This window comes from Lygodium microphyllum, chromosome 3 (assembly GCF_053477565.2).
Source record: "Lygodium microphyllum isolate KBCC chromosome 3, Lygodium_microphyllum_v1.1.10, whole genome shotgun sequence".
Classification (NCBI taxonomy): domain Eukaryota; kingdom Viridiplantae; phylum Streptophyta; class Polypodiopsida; order Schizaeales; family Lygodiaceae; genus Lygodium; species Lygodium microphyllum.
This window is the reverse complement of record NC_141137.1, coordinates 190395635-190402363: the sequence shown is the minus strand read 5'-3', so window position 1 is coordinate 190402363 and position 6729 is coordinate 190395635. Positions and strand designations below refer to the sequence as shown.

The following is a 6729-nucleotide window of genomic DNA, read 5'->3' as shown; positions in this document are numbered from 1 at the left end:
CGTAATTACTATTAAATGAATTCGAAAGTTGGCACTTCTCTTTCCCGCTTTTACAATCTCTACCTGTAGTGTGTTTGCTCGAAGTGCTCTTTGTCATCGATATCTCTCTTGGAGCTCTATCTAGATCCTCTCTCTCTCTCTCTGTCTTTCACTCAGAGCTGTTGCTAAGATTTCTCTCTCTCTCTCTCTCTCTCTCTCTCTCTCTCAGTTCTTGCTCAGTTCTTAGAGCTCTTGCTGATCACACACACTCTCTCTCTGTCTCTCTGTCTGTTTGTCTGAATATCTCTCTCTGTCTGTTTATATACTTGTATCTACCTAATGGCATTTAGATTTGTATTAATCTACTGTCCATACTCCATCATGGACCACACTTCCTCTACCCACTTCCTTCCAAACCTAATACTTCCACCTTTTCTTTTACCTCGATGAATAGGTCTTACCATCAAAAGTTGTAAGCTGTTTTGTCTCATAGGCCAAGTTTGGCCTTTCGTAGATGTTAATAAAGCTTTCTTTCTTTCTCTCACAAACTCTCTCTCTCTACAGGTTCCTCGTCTACATCATTCTTGAGGTATGTAAACAGTTATTATGCTTTGGTACTGTGTTTGCTAATGAGTGCAAGAAGTGCCATGTATTAATTAAAAGTATAGCGTGTAGTTATGATTTATATTGCATTTCTTGTAGAGCAATCCTTTGAAAGTACTTCAACAATGGAGCATAGTGAAGAACTGTCTATCAACTCACCTTCATTGAGTAGAGAAGCTTAGTTTCAGTGCATAAAATCAATGAGGGAATATTGGGCTGGTCATAAGCAAAAGCAACGAGAGAAAATGGTCAACATGGCAACGGAAAGCAATACTGGTGGGATGGATCGAAGCAAGAAACAAAAAATATGTCAATCTATGGTACAACACTTTGATAAAATAACCATGGGAATGGATGCAAGTGCTAGGAAGGAAATCTTTGATGAACTTCTTCAACATCCTTGCTTCCTTACTATGCAGAGTAAATCCAAAGAGTTGGAAGCAATTATGCTGGAAAACATCCGCAACACTTTGAATCATGTGAAGGTCCCAAGATCTTCAAATGAGTTTTTTGTGAAGAAATCAGCTATGTTGATGTTGGTGAATGGTGAAAGCAAGGAGCAAAGCACTGACATGAGCATACCGCAAGCTGCCAAGCTTATGGGGATTCATAAAAGAAACTTTTATTTAGCCAAACAGCAATTAACGGTGGCAAGTGAATCCGATGGTTTGTTCCTTGCATCTGCATGTCATAGACATGATGCACGGAGAGCCCACATCACTCAAACTGTTAAAGATGTAGTCTTTCAATTTTGGATGGATGAGATGAGGGTGTCTCCCAACAAGAAAGATGTTTGCAATAAGAGACTAGCTAGATGTTCATATGTAAAACATCCAATCCACCTTCTTGAGGAGCCTCAGGTAATTGATATATTTTTTTAGCACTTTTTATATGTGCAACTCATATTACTGCTACAACATTGTTTGAACTAGTTTCTAATGTTTTGCAGTAGGTCTTTGTGTTTTAGAAATGATTTTTTTTTTTGAAGTGCTTGAATGAGCTTCTGCGGATCAACCGGAAGCTTTCAACTCACGCACACCCGCTACACACGCACAAACCCCAACCATTTGGGCGAGCTTCCGGAGATTGATTGTTTTAGAAACAATTTTTACTACAAATGCACCAATGCTGCACCATAAACCGTAGTCACATGGGATGGGGGACAGGGATAGTTGCTACAGGTGCAAGAGTTTTTAGTGGTGCAGCTCACTTGTTCCTAGTGATGTAGCAGCTTTTAGTCATGGTGCAACAGTTATAGTAGTGCCATAGAGCTACTGCACAAATGCTGCCCACCACTTTATGGTGGTAACCAAAACAATATTGAAGTAGTTTGACCACATTTTGTTAGGGGCACCCAATTACCTACAAGTGCTGTCACATCACTATAAAGTGGAGCCTAAACACTTACACTAACAAAAAGCAACTTATAAGTGGTGCATAATGGTCTGAAACCACTTTTAAGTGCTAAGCCACAAGTTAGTCATCAAGTGTTCAGGAACCACTTTTTAAGTGGTCAGGTAAACCTTTCACGTGGTCAACAGTTATAGTAGTGCCATAGAGCTGTTGCAAAAATGCTGCCCACCACTTTATGGTGGTAACAAAAACAATATTGAAGTAGTTTGAACACATTTTGTTAGGGGCGCCCAATCACCTACAAGTGTTGTCACACCACTCACACCACTATAAAGCGGTGCCTAAATACTTACACTAACAAAAAGCAACTTATAAGTGGTGCATAATGGTTTGAAACCACTTTCAAATGCTGCGCCACAAACTTCAAGTGTTCAGGAACCACTTCCAAGTGGTAAGGCACCACTTTTAAGTGGTGAGGAACCATCTTTAAAGTGGTTAGGTAAACCTTTCACGTGGTTAGGCAGCACTTTTAAAGAAAAAAGAACCACTTTCAAGTGGTTAACAAAATCTTATCACAATGTAGAAGCGAACGCTTTAAATGGTTACTTACCTGTTTGAAGTGGTCTCTTATTAATTTAAAATGGTGTCCAAATTCTTTCACGTGGTCAATAACCACTTCCAACTGTTCATGCACCACATTCAAAGTGTGAATAACCACTTTCAAGTGGTACACAAAATCTTATCACCGCGTTAAAAGCAACCTCTTTTTAGTTTTAAATGGTTACTTACCAGTTTTTAGTGGTCTCTCACTAATTTCAAGTGGTGAAGGACCACTAACAAAAAGCAACTTATAAGTGGTGCATAATGGTCTTAAACCACTTTCAAATGCTGCGCCACAAACTTCAAGTGTTCAGGAACCACTTCCAAGTGGTAAGGCATCACTTTTAAGTGGTGAGGAACCATCTTTAAAGTGGTCAGGTAAACCTTTCACGTGGTCAGGCAGCACTTTTAAAGAAAAAAGAACCACTTTTAAGTGGTTAACAAAATCTTATCACAGTGTAGAAGCAACCGCTTTAAATGGTTACTTACCTATTTGAAGTGGTCTCTTATTAATTTAAAATGGTGTCCAACTTCTTTCACGTGGCAATAACCACTTCCAAGTGGTCAGGCACCACTTCCAACTGTTCATGCACCACTTTCAAAGTGTGAATAACCACTTTCAAGTGGTACACGAAATCTTATCACCGCGTTAAAAGCAACCTCTTTTTAGTTTTAAATGGTTCCTTACCAGTTTTTAGTGGTCTCTCACTAATTTCAAGTGGTGAAGGACCACTTTCAAGTGGAGAAGGACCACTTTCAAGTGGTGAAGGACCCTATCACCACGTTAATGTGGCATCTTACCAGTTTCAAGTGGTGCCTTACCAGTTTATAGTTTTCTGACACCTTTTTCAAGTGCTAAGCCACTCTTTCACTCATCAAGTCCAGCACTTTAGTGGTCCAGCACTACTTTCAAGCTATAAGGCACCTTTTTCAAGTGGTAACCAGAACCTTATCGCCATCAAGTAATGTGAATTCACTTTTAAGTCGTGCCAAACAACTTTTAAGCAACGCTGAATGCTGTGTCTGATGTGTATTTTTGGTGCATTATTTAAAGCAATTGTTAAAGTGGTCCTCGCCAGACCAGTTTTAACACTTATTTCTATTTTTGGTGCATTATTTTTGCAGGTTGAGCTTTATTTGAGATTCAAAAGAAAGTATGCAAATATTCATATTTCGCAATGTTGTTTCGAGTCTATGAAACCATTCTTTGTCTGAAAATTGAGGGATCGCTACACTTACTGTTGTATTGTGCATGTACAGATGATTTTCCTTAAAGAGGCAGTAAATCACATGCGGACTCAAAGTTTTGATCTTCATGGTTCTTGCTGCATGTGCAGCTACCCTATATGCCTTCATCATGATGGAGTTGTCAACCATGGATGTCTTGCATCCAAAAATGCAATTAAGAGTACCAGTTCACTCTTGGAGTCTATACTCTGCCCTTTACTTCCAGAACATAGTTTTCATAGCTACCAATGCTTAATGGGAACATGTAATGCATGCGGTTTAGGTAAAATTCAAATCTGTCCGAGAGAAATAACTGAGCAAAGTAAGCAATTATTTGTCAAATTTTTTAAAAATATAGTGAGTACTACTAAAGTTGAAAATGAAGGTAGGAAGAGCAGTCTGAAAGACATTGTCCTCAAGAAAATGCTGCCTAGAGAACTTCTCCAAGTGTACCAAGACCACTTGAAGAAGTATATCATTCACAATTTTATATTTAGGTGGCAAGCACAATAGTTCAAGGACTGCATTTCTTTGTTTCTAGATGATGTGGTTGTCTCCGTTGTTGACTTCGCAGAGAACTACTCCTTTAAGGAGAAAAATGAGATCCAGTCAATGCATTGGTACACTAAGCAGGTCACTATCTTTGTCCTGATTACTTATTTCCGCATCGCATAAGGTGCAATAAAGAAGACCATGCACTTTTTTGTCACCTTATTTGTGCAGCATGCTTTTCTCTTACATGCTCAATGGTTGAGAGATCAAGGGCTAAGCTTTATAAAACATTGGGTTTGGTCAGATGGTGTAGCTTCACAATTTAAGGCAAAGCGACCATTTTACTTTGTTGACAGATATTGGAGCCTTACTGGCATGGAAATGAATTGGAATTCTTTTTGTTCAAGACATGGAAAGGGGGAACATGATGGGGCTGGGGCTGTCATTAAAAGGGCTCTTACTCATGAGCAATTGAAGCAACATAGTGTCCAGTTGAACTATGCAGCTGAAGTTGTCTCTTTTTTGAGAATGCATCTCAGTACTGGAGCAACTGCTATGTATGACAAGCAAAAGAGGGAGGTCAGTAGGGTCTTCTGGGAGGTCAAGCTTGGCGATGTTCAGCGATCCCAACAATGGGACTGCAAACCATTGAAGGGAACAAGAGCAATTCATAGTGTGAATGGGTATTCTGAGAACAACACTTGTGCATTGCAATCCAAACGGTTGTCATGCTTTTGTTTTTCTTGTAGACTTGGCCATTGGAGAAGGTGTATAAACAGGTCACATGTGGAGACGTGGCAATATCACACTTTGGAGCCGCTTGATAATGATTCCCAGTCATACAAAGACTCAGACAATGAGGAGTTCCATGGTGCCACTTATGTAGGTCATCATGACTCCTTAAGCGATGCTCTCACACCTGGAGACAATTTTGCTGTCATTTCTGAAGAGAATAATGAGGAGGGTGTTGACTTCTACATTTTGAAGTGTGTAGTAGCTAAGGAACTAACAAGTAACGAGAAAATTGATGCATGGGGCAACAAGATAGAGAAGCATACTTATATGGTCACAGGCCATTGGTATAAATCCCTATAAGCAAACTTGTATGAGCTGTGGGATAACAAGCCAGTAGTTTTTATATATTCCCACTTGATAAGGGCAATAAAGTTCCCTTTGGAGCCTGTAGTGCTTGATGGCATAGGAGAAGTGTTTGAAATTTCCAATGAAAATCATGAGGCCATATACAATAGCATGCCCTTTGAATTGTAATTCAAATCTGATTTTATATAATCTAGTTTATAAGATTGTTTCACTACTCCCCCGTCCAACCCAAACATTAAAACTTAAACAACATTTTAGTGGTCCAGCACTACTAAAAAGTGGTTCTGAGACATGTGCAGTGCAGAAACAAGTAAAAGGCATAGCTACCACTTTTTAGTGGTGGTAGACCACTAAAAAGTGGTGCTAAACCACTAAAAAGTGGCTCTGAAACATGTTTAAGGCAGAAGCACCACTTTTTACTGGTCAAGCACCACTAAAAAGTGGTTCATAACAAATTTCAAGTCCCTTTTTTCAAGCGGGACCTGGTTCTTGGCCCCAGGACACTCAAGGAAAAACAAATTTTGGATTGTGCTACTGCGGTTTGCCATGTGGTCTTATGGAAAATCTGGCTCCATTGAAATGAGAGAATTTTTCAAGGGACCGATACCCCACTTAACCTAAAGGAGGTACTACTCGAATGTAAATATGCTACTAACGAGGCGAAAAGTAGTAGCACAAAGTGCCACTAGGAACTCGTTCTTGTGCAGAAGATTTGCCAAGATACATGTAATTCTTTTTGTGGGATAAATCTCAATATACAGCTCAAATGAGCATTTCAAAAAAAAAAACTTAAACAACTTTTAGTGGTCCAGCACCACTAAAAAGTGGTTCTGAGACATGTGCAGTGCAGAAACAAGTAAAAGGCATAGCTACCACTTTTTATTGGTGGTAGACCACTAAAAAGTGATGCTAAACCACTAAAAAGTGGCTTTGAAACATGTTTAAGGCAAAAGCACCACTTTTTACTGGTCAAGCACCACTGAAAAGTGGTTCTGAGACATTCATTAGTGCACAAATATAAAATAAAGAACAACTTTTTAGTGGTCTTTCTTAACTAAAAAGTGGTTCTAAGTCATCAAGAAGTGTGGAAAAAATGTTGAAGCTAAAAATGTTCGGACTCATTCAAAAGTGTAAAAGCATTATTACAGTATAGAAATATTTTAAAGTCAGACTTACCACTTTTAAGTGGTCTAGCACCACTAAAAAGTGGTTTTGAGACAATTAAAAGTGAAGAAAGATATACAGTTCAGAATTATGCAAAAACCAGAACATTTATATATTACAAAAAGTTTATTACAACAATTATCCTAGAAAGTATACATATTCACCCAAAATGTACAATAAAAATTGTATCTTAATTACAGATGTAGAGCC

General features: G+C 38.8%; 1 pseudogene; it reads left to right on the top strand.

The window, feature by feature from the left end:
• The first annotated feature begins 707 nt into the window (after positions 1-707).
• Positions 708-1672, top strand: LOC148039336 (uncharacterized; annotated as a pseudogene).
• The last annotated feature ends 5057 nt before the right edge of the window (positions 1673-6729 follow it).